The sequence below is a fragment of the Patiria miniata genome, unplaced genomic scaffold, assembly GCF_015706575.1.
Source record: "Patiria miniata isolate m_02_andy unplaced genomic scaffold, ASM1570657v1 HiC_scaffold_7, whole genome shotgun sequence".
Taxonomy (NCBI): Eukaryota; Metazoa; Echinodermata; class Asteroidea; order Valvatida; family Asterinidae; genus Patiria; species Patiria miniata.
This window is the reverse complement of record NW_024037074.1, coordinates 42124587-42141265: the sequence shown is the minus strand read 5'-3', so window position 1 is coordinate 42141265 and position 16679 is coordinate 42124587. Positions and strand designations below refer to the sequence as shown.

General features: G+C 41.0%; 3 non-coding genes across 3 annotated transcripts; 2 read left to right on the top strand and 1 right to left on the bottom strand.

The window, feature by feature from the left end:
- The first annotated feature begins 2093 nt into the window (after positions 1-2093).
- On the top strand, positions 2094-2164 carry Trnag-gcc. The gene has a single exon. It is a non-coding gene; the product is annotated as a tRNA-Gly (tRNA).
- A 4306-nt stretch (positions 2165-6470) lies between these two features.
- Positions 6471-6541, top strand: Trnag-gcc. Its single transcript has one exon. It is a non-coding gene; the product is annotated as a tRNA-Gly (tRNA).
- A 3910-nt stretch (positions 6542-10451) lies between these two features.
- On the bottom strand, positions 10452-10522 carry Trnag-gcc. Its single transcript has one exon. It is a non-coding gene; the product is annotated as a tRNA-Gly (tRNA).
- Between the last annotated feature and the right edge of the window lie 6157 nt (positions 10523-16679).

Genomic DNA, 16679 nt, shown 5'->3' with positions numbered 1-16679 from the left:
ATTTTCGAAACAATTTGATAACGATAATTTCCTTTATTCGCGGTGATAGGTGTAGCTCTGAAAGGCCTACACGTAGAATTCAACCCGTAAATAAAGTTTATTCAAAAGGGGGTATAGGAAGAAAATATTTTTAATAACACTTCGTAAAGTAATGTTTCATTCTCTAAAGAAATTTTATTGACCATTTGGTTGAAAGTTTGCCTGATGGTTTTCAATTAAAAAAAAAAATTCAATTTCAAAACTCTTTCATTCACGTTTGAAATCAAGGTCTTTGTTTAAAGAAGAGTAAAACCATTGTAAAAGTCGATTAAGATTACACATACGTAAAACCTCGGTGAGTATAAGTTTAAAATCCAGGCTTTACCGATGATGAACTCACAGTCTTTGAACATAAAAAGCCTGTGATCTCAGAAAACCAAACTTAGGAACATGATGTATGAGTAAATTTGGTGTGAAATCGCCAACTTGTTGAGCAAAAATTGAGGGAAAACGTTACGGAACTATGCAAAGGTATTCAAGGCGTTGACATAAACACAATACCAAACTATGAGGAAAAAAGACAGGCATAATTATGTGAACAAACAAAAGGAAAATGTGTAAATAGCCCATTAGGGGGATATTTTCCTGTCTTCTTCGGCGGCCTTGTCTTCTGTGGTGTACCCTGCACCGGCGGATTCCCTGTCTTCGGCGGCCTTGTCTTCTGTGGTGCACCCTGCACGGGCGGATTCCCTGTCTTCGGTGGCCGTGTCTTCTGTGGTGCGCCCTGCACCGGCGGATCCCCTGTCTTCTTCGGTGCCCTCGTCTTCTGTGGTGCACCCTGCATCGGCGGATTCCAAGCCTGTGATGCTCTATGCACCATCGGGTATTCTGTCTTCTGTGGTACTCTCTGTACACCCGGACCTGTCTTCCATGATGCGTCCTGCACCGCGGGATCCGCAGTCTGTTGGCCTGCTGTTCCTGTCCATGTCGACTGCACTAGTGGTATGAAAGTCTGTGAAGTTGCTTGCCCCAGTGGGGCTGCTTTCGCCGGGGGATAGTGTCGCCGGCTCGGGCATGCCGTCAACTGAAGCATGCTAATTGGACAATAAATTCCGACGACCAGTGTCTTGTCAGTGTCTTGCAGTCGATTGTCCAATGTCCGGGCAGTACGGCGGTCGATGAGTTCAGCGTTCTTCGGTTGATCAGAATGTACCTGCGGAGCCGTCCACAACGGTGGAGCAGCGGCGCATCGATGGCGACGTCCGCAACGATTAGCTATCGATGTAGAAATCATCAAAATTCATGTTTCCTATTTGAAATGGTACTTGCGGGCACAGTTTGTTTTTATACCGCCCTCAAAAAAAAACAATCCCAAAATTTCGTTCAGATTCCCGAACAACGTCATTTCTGAATATTGCAAATCTCGATTCATTTCATGAGGCTACGCGCACGCACGCCCTTTAATAAGTAATTTTGTAATAAGACGCATACGCTTCAACTTATCTGATATATGTATATTAAAATTCTGCTTCACTGCTATGGAAAGGGGGGGAGTCTGTTTAAAACAAATTTAATTTATGGCCATTTTTCTTTTCGACAAACTCTCTCCCCCCCCCCCCAAAAAAAAAAAAAATGTGGGAGCAGAAACAGAAAGATGTTACCCTGAGACTGTCATCTGGAGGTACGGTCGAACTCTTTTTATACCAATCAATTTTTATTTAGCTATAAATACGTAACATTCGATTTTAAACCTTGATCATTTCAAAGTGGACAAAGTGTAATGGAAAGGGTTTGGCATCCTGATGGAATACCAAAAATCTAGAATATGCATATAATATGAAATTAAAGAAGTATTAACTGGCAAGCACTCATTGCGTGCGAAAAGGTTTCTGAATGTGTCGATATAGGGGGCTGTTTCTTGTGTTTTTCTCATGCAGACATTTTTAACCCAGATTTTCTCATTCCCAAACAAACTGTGGATTGGGAAGCACTTTTTTTAGACAAAGGACATCATTATCTTACATGTTTGGAAATTTTTATAAGATTCAGCGGACCAGATCGCGTATCTCGAAAACTAAAGCGTTTGGTCTCTCGTCCCACAGACTACATGGTGAGCATTGGTGGTTCAGTGGTAGAATTCTCGCCTGCCACGCGGGAGACCCGGGTTCGATTCCCGGCCGATGCAATTTCTCCTTCCTTTTTTAAATATATTTTTAAGTGCCATTCTTATTTTTTTTCTTTTGTTGAATAATTTCGAATTGAAGAAAAATAGGCAAAAATTAAAAACACAAGTTAATTGTTTACAAAACAGTGCTTTGAATGTTCAAAAACTCTAATTTAGAGTATCAGTCACAATTACGGCTAATAAACTGTACTGGCATTTTCGAGACATGGTGGACACAGGAGGGCGCTATTCGGTGTGGGTATGCTGTAAATTCGGGCGCGAACTCTACGGGCTACTCTAAATGTAACTTGCTCATGGTATTTACCCAACTGCAATTAGCGCCCCTCTATTTATCCGCCATGACTGGCATTGCGTTTCAGTGAAATATACAACTGAATTTCAAAGGAACTACTTTATAAATATTGTCTTTTCATTGATGCTTGAAGTTGACATATTGGGCGAGAACACTAGTCAGAAAGAAGGCAGTGAACGGTTGTGTCTCTCTTTGCGTATTTTCCCGGAGTATATGCATTTTAAATGACAGCGGCGCAATAATGATCCAAATTATAACGGAGAAACACTTTAATAGAAAGGCCTCGCTACTCAATATCCTTTGAGCATGGTTTCTGTCATCAACGCCTCCATGTGTGCACGCGCGCGGCATGTAATAATATTATTGTACTGATGAAGATTGTGATGATAATTGTTGTGCCCATTATCCTGTTTGGAAACCATTTCCGGTGACCTATTCGACTGAGACAAATTTTCATCACTATTATGAGCAAAGCGTACAAGTCGAAGACTGTGGTGTTTTAGAATAGGTCATCGAATATGGTTTGAAATGTGGTTCACTCATGCAAGCTGTGTGTTTTCCCACAGAAAAAGAAAGAAGGGTCGACTGCAAACAGTCAACTTAAAAGTGTGCCTCGTCAACCTTGTCTTCCAGGCGTAAAACGTGAAATTTGCATATGTGTTTAATATAACATTTTAATGAAACAAAGGAGAAATTTGTGTTATGTATAAATGTTGAAACAGACACACAAAATTACGACTTGTACCCAATCTGATCAGTATACAGAATTCAGTTTTGAAATGACACCGAATTTTCGAAACAACTCCCAGGTGCCTTCAACTTCTTTGTCATTGCAAGCAATCCAGACGTAGTAGTCAACGTCCACCTTTCGTGCCAATTCCGCCATGAAGTTCATTTCCTCAAGCGAGCGAGGAGCAGCCATCTTGCCTCCAATGTCTTGGCATACTGACTTAGAGTCATTCCAATTTTGTTGTGAAGGAGTGAGTCGATAACACTCCTTCCCATACAATTGCCACTCTGGCGGGCAGGAGCATTTGACAGTGAGTCGAGAGTGGCAGGAACCAGACCTAAATTGAGCATTGATCGCTGAAGTGATTGCCACAATGCCAAAAACTTTGAACAAGTACATGATGTTTCGTTAGTACGTCGGTATGTCAGACTTTTGCGAGGACCAGACGTGTTCCCTGTCCAACCGTACAGTGACTCAGCTTGGACATGGAATGATGTGAGATAAAAACTGGTGGCTGCTATACAAAATACGTCGGAGCTTTCAATGACGAAAATTAGGATTATCAAGTCAGCAGACCATCTCGTTGATGGGGTCACATTATTCACTGCTCGTTTAGTTTAATATTAATGCATGGCGTTACACAACGCAGGCTTTGCCGAGCGATAATGCTAAACAAAGGCAGCGTTAGTTTGATTAATGGTGCTATTTCGATTGTAAAAAACAAAAATAATGCGGACAATATAGTGAAAAATAGCGGAAAAAGATACTGAAAATGGACAGAGCATGCTCAAAGGTTAATGGGAAACTGGAAATAATTGCAGACATAAATTGTATGCTTTGTTCATAACAGTGATGAAAATTTGTCTCAGTCGAAGACTGTGGTGTTTAGAATAGGTCGCCGAAAATGGTTTTAAATTTGGCTCACTCGTGCAAGCTAATGTGTGTTTTCCCACAGAAAAAGAAAAAGGGCCGACTGCAAACAGTCAATTTAAAAGTGTGCCTCTTCAACCTAGTCTTCCATGTAAAACGTGTGAAATTTGCATGCGTGTTAAATATAACATTTTAATGAGATAAAGCAGAAATTTGTGTGATGTATTAATGTTGGCAAGAAAACCACTCAAAACAGACACACAAAATTACGACTTGTAACGAATCTGATCAGTATACAGAATTCAGTTTTGAAATGACACAGAATTTTCGAAACAATTTGATAACGATAATTTCCTTTATTCGCGGTGATAGGTGTAGCTCTGAAAGGCCTACACGTAGAATTCAACCCGTAAATAAAGTTTATTCAAAAGGGGGTATAGGAAGAAAATATTTTTAATAACACTTCGTAAAGTAATGTTTCATTCTCTAAAGAAATTTTATTGACCATTTGGTTGAAAGTTTGCCTGATGGTTTTCAATTAAAAAAAAAAATTCAATTTCAAAACTCTTTCATTCACGTTTGAAATCAAGGTCTTTGTTTAAAGAAGAGTAAAACCATTGTAAAAGTCGATTAAGATTACACATACGTAAAACCTCGGTGAGTATAAGTTTAAAATCCAGGCTTTACCGATGATGAACTCACAGTCTTTGAACATAAAAAGCCTGTGATCTCAGAAAACCAAACTTAGGAACATGATGTATGAGTAAATTTGGTGTGAAATCGCCAACTTGTTGAGCAAAAATTGAGGGAAAACGTTACGGAACTATGCAAAGGTATTCAAGGCGTTGACATAAACACAATACCAAACTATGAGGAAAAAAGACAGGCATAATTATGTGAACAAACAAAAGGAAAATGTGTAAATAGCCCATTAGGGGGATATTTTCCTGTCTTCTTCGGCGGCCTTGTCTTCTGTGGTGTACCCTGCACCGGCGGATTCCCTGTCTTCGGCGGCCTTGTCTTCTGTGGTGCACCCTGCACGGGCGGATTCCCTGTCTTCGGTGGCCGTGTCTTCTGTGGTGCGCCCTGCACCGGCGGATCCCCTGTCTTCTTCGGTGCCCTCGTCTTCTGTGGTGCACCCTGCATCGGCGGATTCCAAGCCTGTGATGCTCTATGCACCATCGGGTATTCTGTCTTCTGTGGTACTCTCTGTACACCCGGACCTGTCTTCCATGATGCGTCCTGCACCGCGGGATCCGCAGTCTGTTGGCCTGCTGTTCCTGTCCATGTCGACTGCACTAGTGGTATGAAAGTCTGTGAAGTTGCTTGCCCCAGTGGGGCTGCTTTCGCCGGGGGATAGTGTCGCCGGCTCGGGCATGCCGTCAACTGAAGCATGCTAATTGGACAATAAATTCCGACGACCAGTGTCTTGTCAGTGTCTTGCAGTCGATTGTCCAATGTCCGGGCAGTACGGCGGTCGATGAGTTCAGCGTTCTTCGGTTGATCAGAATGTACCTGCGGAGCCGTCCACAACGGTGGAGCAGCGGCGCATCGATGGCGACGTCCGCAACGATTAGCTATCGATGTAGAAATCATCAAAATTCATGTTTCCTATTTGAAATGGTACTTGCGGGCACAGTTTGTTTTTATACCGCCCTCAAAAAAAAAACAATCCCAAAATTTCGTTCAGATTCCCGAACAACGTCATTTCTGAATATTGCAAATCTCGATTCATTTCATGAGGCTACGCGCACGCACGCCCTTTAATAAGTAATTTTGTAATAAGACGCATACGCTTCAACTTATCTGATATATGTATATTAAAATTCTGCTTCACTGCTATGGAAAGGGGGGAGTCTGTTTAAAACAAATTTAATTTATGGCCATTTTTCTTTTCGACAAACTCTCTCCCCCCCCCCCCAAAAAAAAAAAATGTGGGAGCAGAAACAGAAAGATGTTACCCTGAGACTGTCATCTGGAGGTACGGTCGAACTCTTTTTATACCAATCAATTTTTATTTAGCTATAAATACGTAACATTCGATTTTAAACCTTGATCATTTCAAAGTGGACAAAGTGTAATGGAAAGGGTTTGGCATCCTGATGGAATACCAAAAATCTAGAATATGCATATAATATGAAATTAAAGAAGTATTAACTGGCAAGCACTCATTGCGTGCGAAAAGGTTTCTGAATGTGTCGATATAGGGGGCTGTTTCTTGTGTTTTTCTCATGCAGACATTTTTAACCCAGATTTTCTCATTCCCAAACAAACTGTGGATTGGGAAGCACTTTTTTTAGACAAAGGACATCATTATCTTACATGTTTGGAAATTTTTATAAGATTCAGCGGACCAGATCGCGTATCTCGAAAACTAAAGCGTTTGGTCTCTCGTCCCACAGACTACATGGTGAGCATTGGTGGTTCAGTGGTAGAATTCTCGCCTGCCACGCGGGAGACCCGGGTTCGATTCCCGGCCGATGCAATTTCTCCTTCCTTTTTTAAATATATTTTTAAGTGCCATTCTTATTTTTTTTCTTTTGTTGAATAATTTCGAATTGAAGAAAAATAGGCAAAAATTAAAAACACAAGTTAATTGTTTACAAAACAGTGCTTTGAATGTTCAAAAACTCTAATTTAGAGTATCAGTCACAATTACGGCTAATAAACTGTACTGGCATTTTCGAGACATGGTGGACACAGGAGGGCGCTATTCGGTGTGGGTATGCTGTAAATTCGGGCGCGAACTCTACGGGCTACTCTAAATGTAACTTGCTCATGGTATTTACCCAACTGCAATTAGCGCCCCTCTATTTATCCGCCATGACTGGCATTGCGTTTCAGTGAAATATACAACTAAATTTCAAAGGAACTACTTTATAAATATTGTCTTTTCATTGATGCTTGAAGTTGACATATTGGGCGAGAACACTAGTCAGAAAGAAGGCAGTGAACGGTTGTGTCTCTCTTTGCGTATTTTCCCGGAGTATATGCATTTTAAATGACAGCGGCGCAATAATGATCCAAATTATAACGGAGAAACACTTTAATAGAAAGGCCTCGCTACTCAATATCCTTTGAGCATGGTTTCTGTCATCAACGCCTCCATGTGTGCACGCGCGCGGCATGTAATAATATTATTGTACTGATGAAGATTGTGATGATAATTGTTGTGCCCATTATCCTGTTTGGAAACCATTTCCGGTGACCTATTCGACTGAGACAAATTTTCATCACTATTATGAGCAAAGCGTACAAGTCGAAGACTGTGGTGTTTTAGAATAGGTCATCGAATATGGTTTGAAATGTGGTTCACTCATGCAAGCTGTGTGTTTTCCCACAGAAAAAGAAAGAAGGGTCGACTGCAAACAGTCAACTTAAAAGTGTGCCTCGTCAACCTTGTCTTCCAGGCGTAAAACGTGAAATTTGCATATGTGTTTAATATAACATTTTAATGAAACAAAGGAGAAATTTGTGTTATGTATAAATGTTGAAACAGACACACAAAATTACGACTTGTACCCAATCTGATCAGTATACAGAATTCAGTTTTGAAATGACACCGAATTTTCGAAACAACTCCCAGGTGCCTTCAACTTCTTTGTCATTGCAAGCAATCCAGACGTAGTAGTCAACGTCCACCTTTCGTGCCAATTCCGCCATGAAGTTCATTTCCTCAAGCGAGCGAGGAGCAGCCATCTTGCCTTCCATGTCTTGGCATGCTGACTTAGAGTCATTCCAATTTTGTTGTGAAGGAGTGAGTCGATAACACTCCTTCCCATACAATTGCCACTCTGGTGGGCAGGAGCATTGGACAGTGAGTCGAGAGTGGCAGGAACCAGACCTAAATTGAGCATTGATGGCTGAAGTGATTGCCACAATGCCAAAAACTTTGAACAAATACATGATGTTTCGTTAGTACGTCGGTATGTCAGACTTTTGCGAGGAACAGACGTGTTCCCTGTCCAACCGTACAGTGACTCAGCTTCGACATGGAATGATGTGAGATAAAAGCTGGTGGCTGCTATACAAAATACGTCGGAGCTTTCAATGACGACAATTAGGATTATTAAGTCAGCAGACCATCTCGTCGACTGCTCGTTAAATTTAAGATTAATGCGCGGCATTACACAACGCAGGCTTTGTTGAGTGAGAATCCTAAACAAAGGCATTGTTAGTTTGATTAATGGCGCTATTTCGATCGTAAAAAATATAATAATCCGGACAATAAAGTGAAAAATAGCGGAAAAAGATACTGATAATGGACAGAGCATGCTCAAAGGTTAATGGGAAACTGGAAATAATTGCAGACATAAATTGTATGCTTTGTTCCTAACAGTGATGAAAATTTGTCTCAGTCGAAGACTGTGGTGTTTAGAATAGGTCGCCGAAAACGGTTTTAAATTTGGCTCACTCGTGCAAGCTAATGTGTGTTTGCCCACAGAAAAAGAAAGAAAGGCCGACTGCAAACAGTCAATTTAAAAGTGTGCCTCTCCAACCTTGTCTTCCAAGTAAAACGTGAAATTTGTATGCGTGTTAAATATAACATTTTAATGAGATAAAGCAGACATTTGTGTGATGTATTAATGTTGGCAAGAAAATCACTCAAAACAGACACACAAAATTACGACTTGTAACGAATCTGATCAGTATACAGAATTCAGTTTTGAAATGACACAGAAGTTTCGAAACAACTTAATAACGATAATTTCCTTCATTTGTCAGTGATAGGTGTAGCTCTGAAAAGCCTACACGTAGAATTCAACCCGTAAATAAGGTTTATTCAAAAGGGGGTATAGGAACAAAATATTTTTAATAAGACTTCGTAAAGTAATGTTTTATTCTCTAAACAAATTTCATTGACCATTTGGTTGAAAGTTTGCCAGGTGGTTTTAATTCAAAAAGCAAACTTCAATTTCAAAAGTCTTTTATTCACGTTTGAAATCAAGGTCTTGGTTTTAAGAAGAGTAAAACCATTGTAAAAAGTCGATTAAGATTACACATACGTAAAACCTCAGTGAGTATAAGTTTAAAATCCAGGCTTTACTGATGATGAACTCACAGTCTTTGAACATAAAAAGCCTGTGATCTCAGAAAACCAAACTGAGGAACGTGATGTATGAGTGGATTTGGTGTGAAATCGCCAACTTGTTGAACAAAATTGAGGAAAGTTACGGAACTATGCAAAGGTATTCAAGGCGTTGACATAAACACGACACCAAACTATGAGGAAAAAAGACAGACATAATTATGTGAACAAACAAGAGGAAAATGTGTAAATAGTCCATTAGGGGGATATTTTACTGATCAGTTTTCGACAAATCAGCTGACCATGATGTTTGATTCACACTTTGCTGTTCTGGCTGCCAACATATGATCATGAGAGCATTTAACATACCATCCTTGTGTAGTATTAAAGGCCATTTGTATGAAAGAATTCAGATATAGAATTGACATCAAAATTGACACAACTATCATGAGTTTTCAAAGGAATAATAAAGGACAGTAGTGTTACTGCAAATTAAAATCTAACGTCTGGGCCACGATAGCTACTATATGTTATTAGTATCTTGAAAATACTAGAATGGTGAGGCCTTTCTGGTAACGTGTTTCTCCGTTATGATTGGGATCATAATTGGGCTGCTGTCATTTATAATGCATATACTCCGGCACAAAAATACAATAAGACACCACGATTAACTGCCTTCTTTCTGACTCGTGTTCTCGCCAAAATGTCAACTGAGCATCAATGAAAGGACACAATTATTTATAAACGAAGCTCGTTTGAAATTCAATTGTATATTTCACTGAAGCGCAATGCCGATTATGGCGGACAAAAAGAGGGGGCGCTAATTGCAGTTGGGTAAATGTCGCCAGCAAGTTCGAGCGAGGAACATTAGTCGACTGGTGGTTGATAAATTACGCCTGCGTACTAATACTAGCAATGCGCGAACGCTTTTAGTCAAACGATGGTCAAAATAATAAAGTCCTGGCCCCTCGTTGTATTTATGATGCCAGCGGATATTGATAACCAGCGATGCAACCGTGTTCCATGCTCCAGTTCCAAATAACTGACAAGAGTAGTCCAACTATCCTGCGTTTGAGCAAAGTTACCTCGCCCGAATTTAGAGTATGCCCACAGCGAACAGCGCCCTCATGTGTCCACCACGTCTCAAAAATGCCAATACAGTTTGTTGGCCATAATTGTGACTTAAGACTCTAACTCTAAATTAGAGTATTTGCCACTTTCAAAGCACTGTTTTGTAAACTACAATTTCTGTGTTCTCGATATTTGCCTAGTTTTCTTCAGTTCGCAATTATTCAACAAAATACAAAAATACAAAAAAGAATGGCACTTTAAAAAAAATAATCAAAAAGGAAGGGGAGAAACTTCTTGCATCGGCCGGGAATCGAACCCGGGTCTCCCGCGTGGCAGGCGAGAATTCTACCACTGAACCACCGATGCTCACCAAACGTTATTGTCTAATGCTAATAGAAGTGGGGGTGGCTGGGGCATTGTTTTTTTCTCCAACATACATCGTCAAAGAATCATGATTATTCAGTAGTTGCGACATGAAGGTTATGTTTATTCATGAGCAAAGAACAATGACGTCACACCATTGTACTTGGCCAACTACACTATAGTTACATGGTACATTAAAGCATTTTAAAGAACATCTCTCGTCAAGATGGCACAGTATAGTGAGATCAGCGGCGCAGCTACGGGGGGGGGGGGCGTGGGGCATAAAAAGTTCCCCCACCCCACTGGAAATTATTTTGACATCTAGAGAAAAGCACAGTCGTATGAGTTACCATGATCGGAAGAACCTAATGTCCCTTTTTCCGCGATTTGGTGCGTATTTTCCACCTAAACCCTTTCTTTTCGCGAGTGGCTTTTTATTTGAACGTCCGTGGAAAGCGAATAGTATACAAATATTGAGTGGCTCAGCGTGGAATGGGAGGAATATTATCGCAAGGTAAAATCTGGACTTTCCTATTTCACGAGGCGAAGCCGAGTGAACTGGAAAAGTCCAGATTTGACCGCGCGATAATATTCCTCCCATTTCACAATTTAAAGTCACTCAATATTTGTTTTATATAACTGACATATAGATCCTTGTCATTTGATATATTTGAACTTTTTTCAATACAAAACTGAAGGAAAATCTATTTCTCTCTTCCAAACCACCCCTTCACAAAAATGTTTGAACCTAACGCTGTAGCAAGTCCTCTTTCTACTGTCGCCACCCTCTACTGTTGCCCCACTTACCGATCATCATCAAGTGGGGTGGCGGCGCGACACTAGAAAGAGGACTTGTTAAATGTGATATCATCGGTAAGTGGGACGACACTAGAGGGTGGCGGCGCGACAGTAGAAAGAGGACTTGTTAAATGTGATATCATCGGTAAGTGGGACGACACTAGAGGGTGGCGGCGCGACAGTAGAAAGAGGACTTGTTACATGTGATATCATCGGTAAGTGGGATGCAGCACATACAGTGTGCATCTACATGTATATCTATCAGTACCGCGCCGTGCGTGATATATTACTCATGAGCTTCTAGTGACGTCATAGTCATGCATATTCACGTACGAAGAGATGGTTGCATGGCGCGTTATTTTCCGGAGCTCACTGATGCCGAAGTAGAGAATATTTATGGACAAAAGAGATGCATCCTGACCTGTACAAAAGAATGTTATACACAAACTACTGTATTTACAGCTGCACTGTATTGTAAACGAACTGAACTAGTGAATTTGAGCAATATGATTCTTTAGTGAACTGGACAAGTTTTTCAAGAAAACTGTTTTGAGGTGCACACTGCAACAACAAACAACAACAACAAAACAAATCGGCGCTGAATATGTATGAGGTATAGTAAAACAAATATAACATGGTTTATTTCGGGTGGACAGCTGATATTAGCTCCCCTCGGTATTGGAAGTTGGCAAACTAGTTCCCTCAGCTTCGCCTCGGGAACTAGTTTGCCAACTTCCAATTACCTCGGAGAGCGAATATCGACTGTCCACCCTCAAACCATGTTATATTTGTATAATAAAACATTAACCATGATAGCCTATAGGTTTTTAAAAGCGCCCCAATGGGAAGATGGTGTCCAGAACCCCCCCCCCCCACCCCGCCCACTAAATACATACATTTGATGAAGTTATCGAACGATTTCGCTCGTGCCCATTGAGTCGAGGCTGCGATTGACATGAAGCGATTGACACTCGCTCGCGCCTACTTCGTGGGGCAGCCTTGAGCCCAATTACGGATTTGACCAACTCTACACCAGTGGCGTCGCCAAGGGGGGGGGGGGGGGGGCAGGGGGGCCACGTGCCCCCCCCCCCCGGAAAACCTAGTGCCCCCCCGAGTGCCCCCCCATCTGAGATTTGGGTTGGTAAAAAAATATATATATATTTTGTTATATTCAACTCCCATCATCTGAGTTGGTTAAATAGCAATTTCTGGAGATATCTTCAGATCGAATTTAGCATCAAATGTGGCACCATTTTGCATCTAGCCCATCCTCCGTATGCGAAAATTTTCCAAAGGGGAGGGGGGCACCCCCTCCCCTTAGACCCCTCCCCCAGGACGGCGATCCGTATCCACCTAAGTGCCCCTCATCAAATGCTGGTGCCCCCCCCCCCCCCCCTGTGCCCCCCAGACTGAAAAGTCTGGTGACGCCACTGCTCTACACCAACATCACGGTCTGACTAATGAGGGCGGTATAAAAACAAAGTGTGCCCGCAAACACCATTTCAAATATTAATAAGAAACATGAATTCCCATGATTTCCATTTCAGGCGGAATAATTTCACAGGGTGTTTACCAGTCCTATCCTTTAAGTGAGGTTTCTGGCATCATCGCCAACATATATACTAATTTGTACTGATAAAGATTGTGATGATATGCCCAAATCATAGGCGTAACCGAGGGGGGGGGGGGGGGGGTAAGGGGGGTATTTATCCCCCTCCCTCCAATATTTCGTAAAGACTGCCCTTTCCATTCAAATGCCCTTTTTTCACTAGCACTTCCCCCCCCCCCAATATTTCGAAAGAGTGCCCTTATTTTGTTAACAAGTGCCTTTTTTTCTTAACAAGTGCCCCTTTGTTCTGAACAAGTGCCCTTTTAAAAAAATCTTGCCCTTTTTGGTGCCATCGGCTGTTACTGATGCCTTTTTTTGAATCGCGCATATCGCCCTTTAAAGCACCATATATTGTCCGTTAGTGTGCATAAGCGTCGGTTTTGAACAGCGCCCCCATCGACAGCTGGTACCAGCTCCCCCTCCACCCCCCCCCCCCCCCCCTACAGCCCCTCCCCCCCCCCCCCCCCCCCCCCGCAACATTATTTGATTTTACGGCGGCTAAGTGTCCGGAGAAAAAAACATGTCTACATTTAAGCACGGATGTGCAAGTGCCCTTTTCAAGAATTTCTAACCCCCCCCCCCAATCAAAATGACCTTGCTACGCCACTGCATATCCTTTTTTGACTTTTGAATTTCCTTCGTAATGTGTTGTGAAAGAGATACCCAGCGTATTAGCAAAATCAAACGAGAAATTTGTCAAGTTGGCATTAAAATTAGTCATACAGGTGACGGGCTCTTAGCGGGGGGGGGGGGCGTAGGCTGTAGACACGGGACCAACCGCTTATATGATTCCACGTACTGTCAGTCGAGGATTGATAGTAAATCCTTTCACATTTACCCTATCAGCCAGGCCACATTATCACAATACACGCCCTTCACTTTCTCCATAGATTAATTTGGGTAAAATAGCTGCGTTGCCATAAAGTTACAATGGTCATAAATAAATAGTCATGGAAGCTCAATGTCCTTTAACTAAGATGCCAAACATTCGTTTCTTTTCTCTTTTTCTTTTCGAAAATGCAACAAAGTTAAGATCTATACGGAACCTAACGTAAAATGTAATGAATTAAATTTAATCATAATCCACATGATTTGAAACTTGCCTAAAAGTGGTTTGTATTCGTCTTACCACTTGAGATATTCTAACTTGCTTCAAAACCTTGTGGAATCAAAGAGTTTAACACTGCTCCTTGACCTAGAAATCTGCAAATTCTGGAATTGACCTAGAAATCTGCATATTATGGAATAATTGAAAAGCGAATTTACAAGCACACGACTTCAAAGACTTCTTCTCATTCACCGTGTATTTAGGTCATACCAGGGAAACTAATGTATACACTTGTCAAAGCAAGACAATTCAAATTTAAGATGTATAGTGATGCTTCCATAATTGAGATGGCCAAATTTGAGAAACTTTAAATTATATAAATTTTTGATATTGAAGAATCCAGAAACTCGGTAATGGGTGCAAAATTTCCAAGGCCAAACGATTTTTATCATATAAACTGTCCTTTAAAAAAGAAAAAATTAATTTGTAACACCAACAAAATATTGTTTGACCTTGCTTCAAGAAACCGTTTTTTCCTAATTGGGAACAACGCGTTCGTGTCACCTGACCTCAATCATCAAAACAGTGTCCAAAGAATGTTTTGTCCTCATAAGATCCACATTCGAGTTCTTTTCAGTTAGTTCAAGTTCACGTTTGTAGATTCAAATCTTAAATAGGTTCTTTTATTGACAGAAAATAACCGGAGTTTTCAATTTTGTTCTTGTCTTCGGTGCTTGTGCTGTTGTTCAGCTGGCATAATTATGTACTTCCCGTCTTCGGTTTTCTTGATGATGAAGGAGCGACATCCGGGCTACTTGGCGCAGGCTGAGTTCCAGGCGGCCACACACTCGGTGATAAACTCCTGATTTTGGGGTCGAGGAAGTAAGTTAAATTAAGAATGTGGCCGTGGTGTCGGTATATAGAGAAATGTTAGTGACGGAGTTGGATTAGGCCGTAGGTGCAAGCAGCTTTACCAACACACAAAGCCCAATACGAATGAGCACAGGGGCCGTCGTCCATTCTGTCATTAAATTCTGCGACTATTGCAGCACAATCTTGATTGTAGAGATCATCAGGTTGCCCGTCATCCCATTCCAAGAAGGTCTCGTTCCCTTTCTGACCATCACACTCCCAGGTGCCTTCAACTTCTTTGTCATTGCAAGCAATCCAGACGTAGTAGTCAACGTCCACCTTTCGTGCCAATTCCGCCATGAAGTTCATTTCCTCAAGCGAGCGAGGAGCGGCCATCTTGCCTTCCATGTCTTGGCATACTGACTTAGAGTCAATCCAGTTATTCTTTGAAGGAGTAAGTCGATAACACTCCTTTCCCCACAATTGCCACTCTGGCGGGCAAGAGCATTGGACAGTGAGTCGAGAGTGGCAGGAACCAGACCTAAATTGAGCATTGATGGCTGAAGTGATTGCCACAATGCCAAAAACTTTGAACAAGTACATGATGTTTAAGGCAAGGACCAGCCGTGTTCCTGTATGTTCACAGCCGTTCAGTGTCAGCCTGGACGTCGAATGATGAGAGATTAAAACTGGTGGCTCCGGTATAAAAATACGTCGGAGCTTTCTCTGACGCAAATTATGATTATCAAGTCAGCCGACCATCTTGTTGCTATGGTTACATTATTTCTCTGCTTGTAAAATTCAAGATTCATGCGTCAAATAAACAACGCAGGCTTTGCTGAGCGAGAATGCTAAACAAAGGCATTGTTAGTTTGATTAAAGTCGCTATTTCGATTGTACAAAAAAAAATAGTAATAATGCGGGTGATTAAATGAATAGCGAGAACAGTAATTGCAAAGATACTGATAATGTAAAGAGCATTCTCAAAGATTATTACTGGAAATAATTGCAAACGTATGCTTTTATTAACGCCGATATTGAAAACTAGTCTCATTTGAAGATTGTGGTGTTTGGAATTTGTCACCGAAAATGGTTTTAAGTTTAGTTCAGTCGAAATTAATTCCAACGTGACGCATGAAAGCTAATGTGTGTTTTCCCCACAGAAATAGAAATAACTAGAGATTCGCGTTTGTTGTTACAAACGCAGAGTGGTCGGGTAGACAACTATTTTATGAAACACTGTCCAGTTAAGTTATGAATATTTTTATGTAAAAACAAAGTATCAGGAGGTTTAAATCCTTTCCAGGACAATCAATTAAATTTCAGTAAACATTCCATGTACACATACAAGTTATTTCTGGCTTGATAACGTCATTAGTCAAAAACGGGAAGTGAATACTGATTTAGTTCGCAGTGGATGTTCATTGTGAAGTTAAATAACGTATGAAAATTTGGAAACTATAAGTGTATGTATTCATAACACCGAACTTCCGGTTTGATGACGTCACAGTGTTTGGAAGCAAAAGGTGAACATTGTAATGGTATCGTTATTTGGGCTAAGATATACGACATGGATCAAATGATAGAATTAAATTTAAAATATAATCGTTGGCAAATTCTCATAAAAGTAACTTCCAGTCTGATGACGTCATGGGTTTGAAACCTTGCCAGGTTATCTGTGCTTAATCAAAGAATATCAAGGATAGATTTGGTAAAATTTGAACCCGTGGTTTTCAAAGTAAAGAAAAGAAACAATATTTTATGTGTCGCTAGGGGGCGCTCTTTCGGATGATGACGTCATCACACTGGTTTTTTTTGTCTGGCATTCCTTACTAAACACTTTCATAATATAT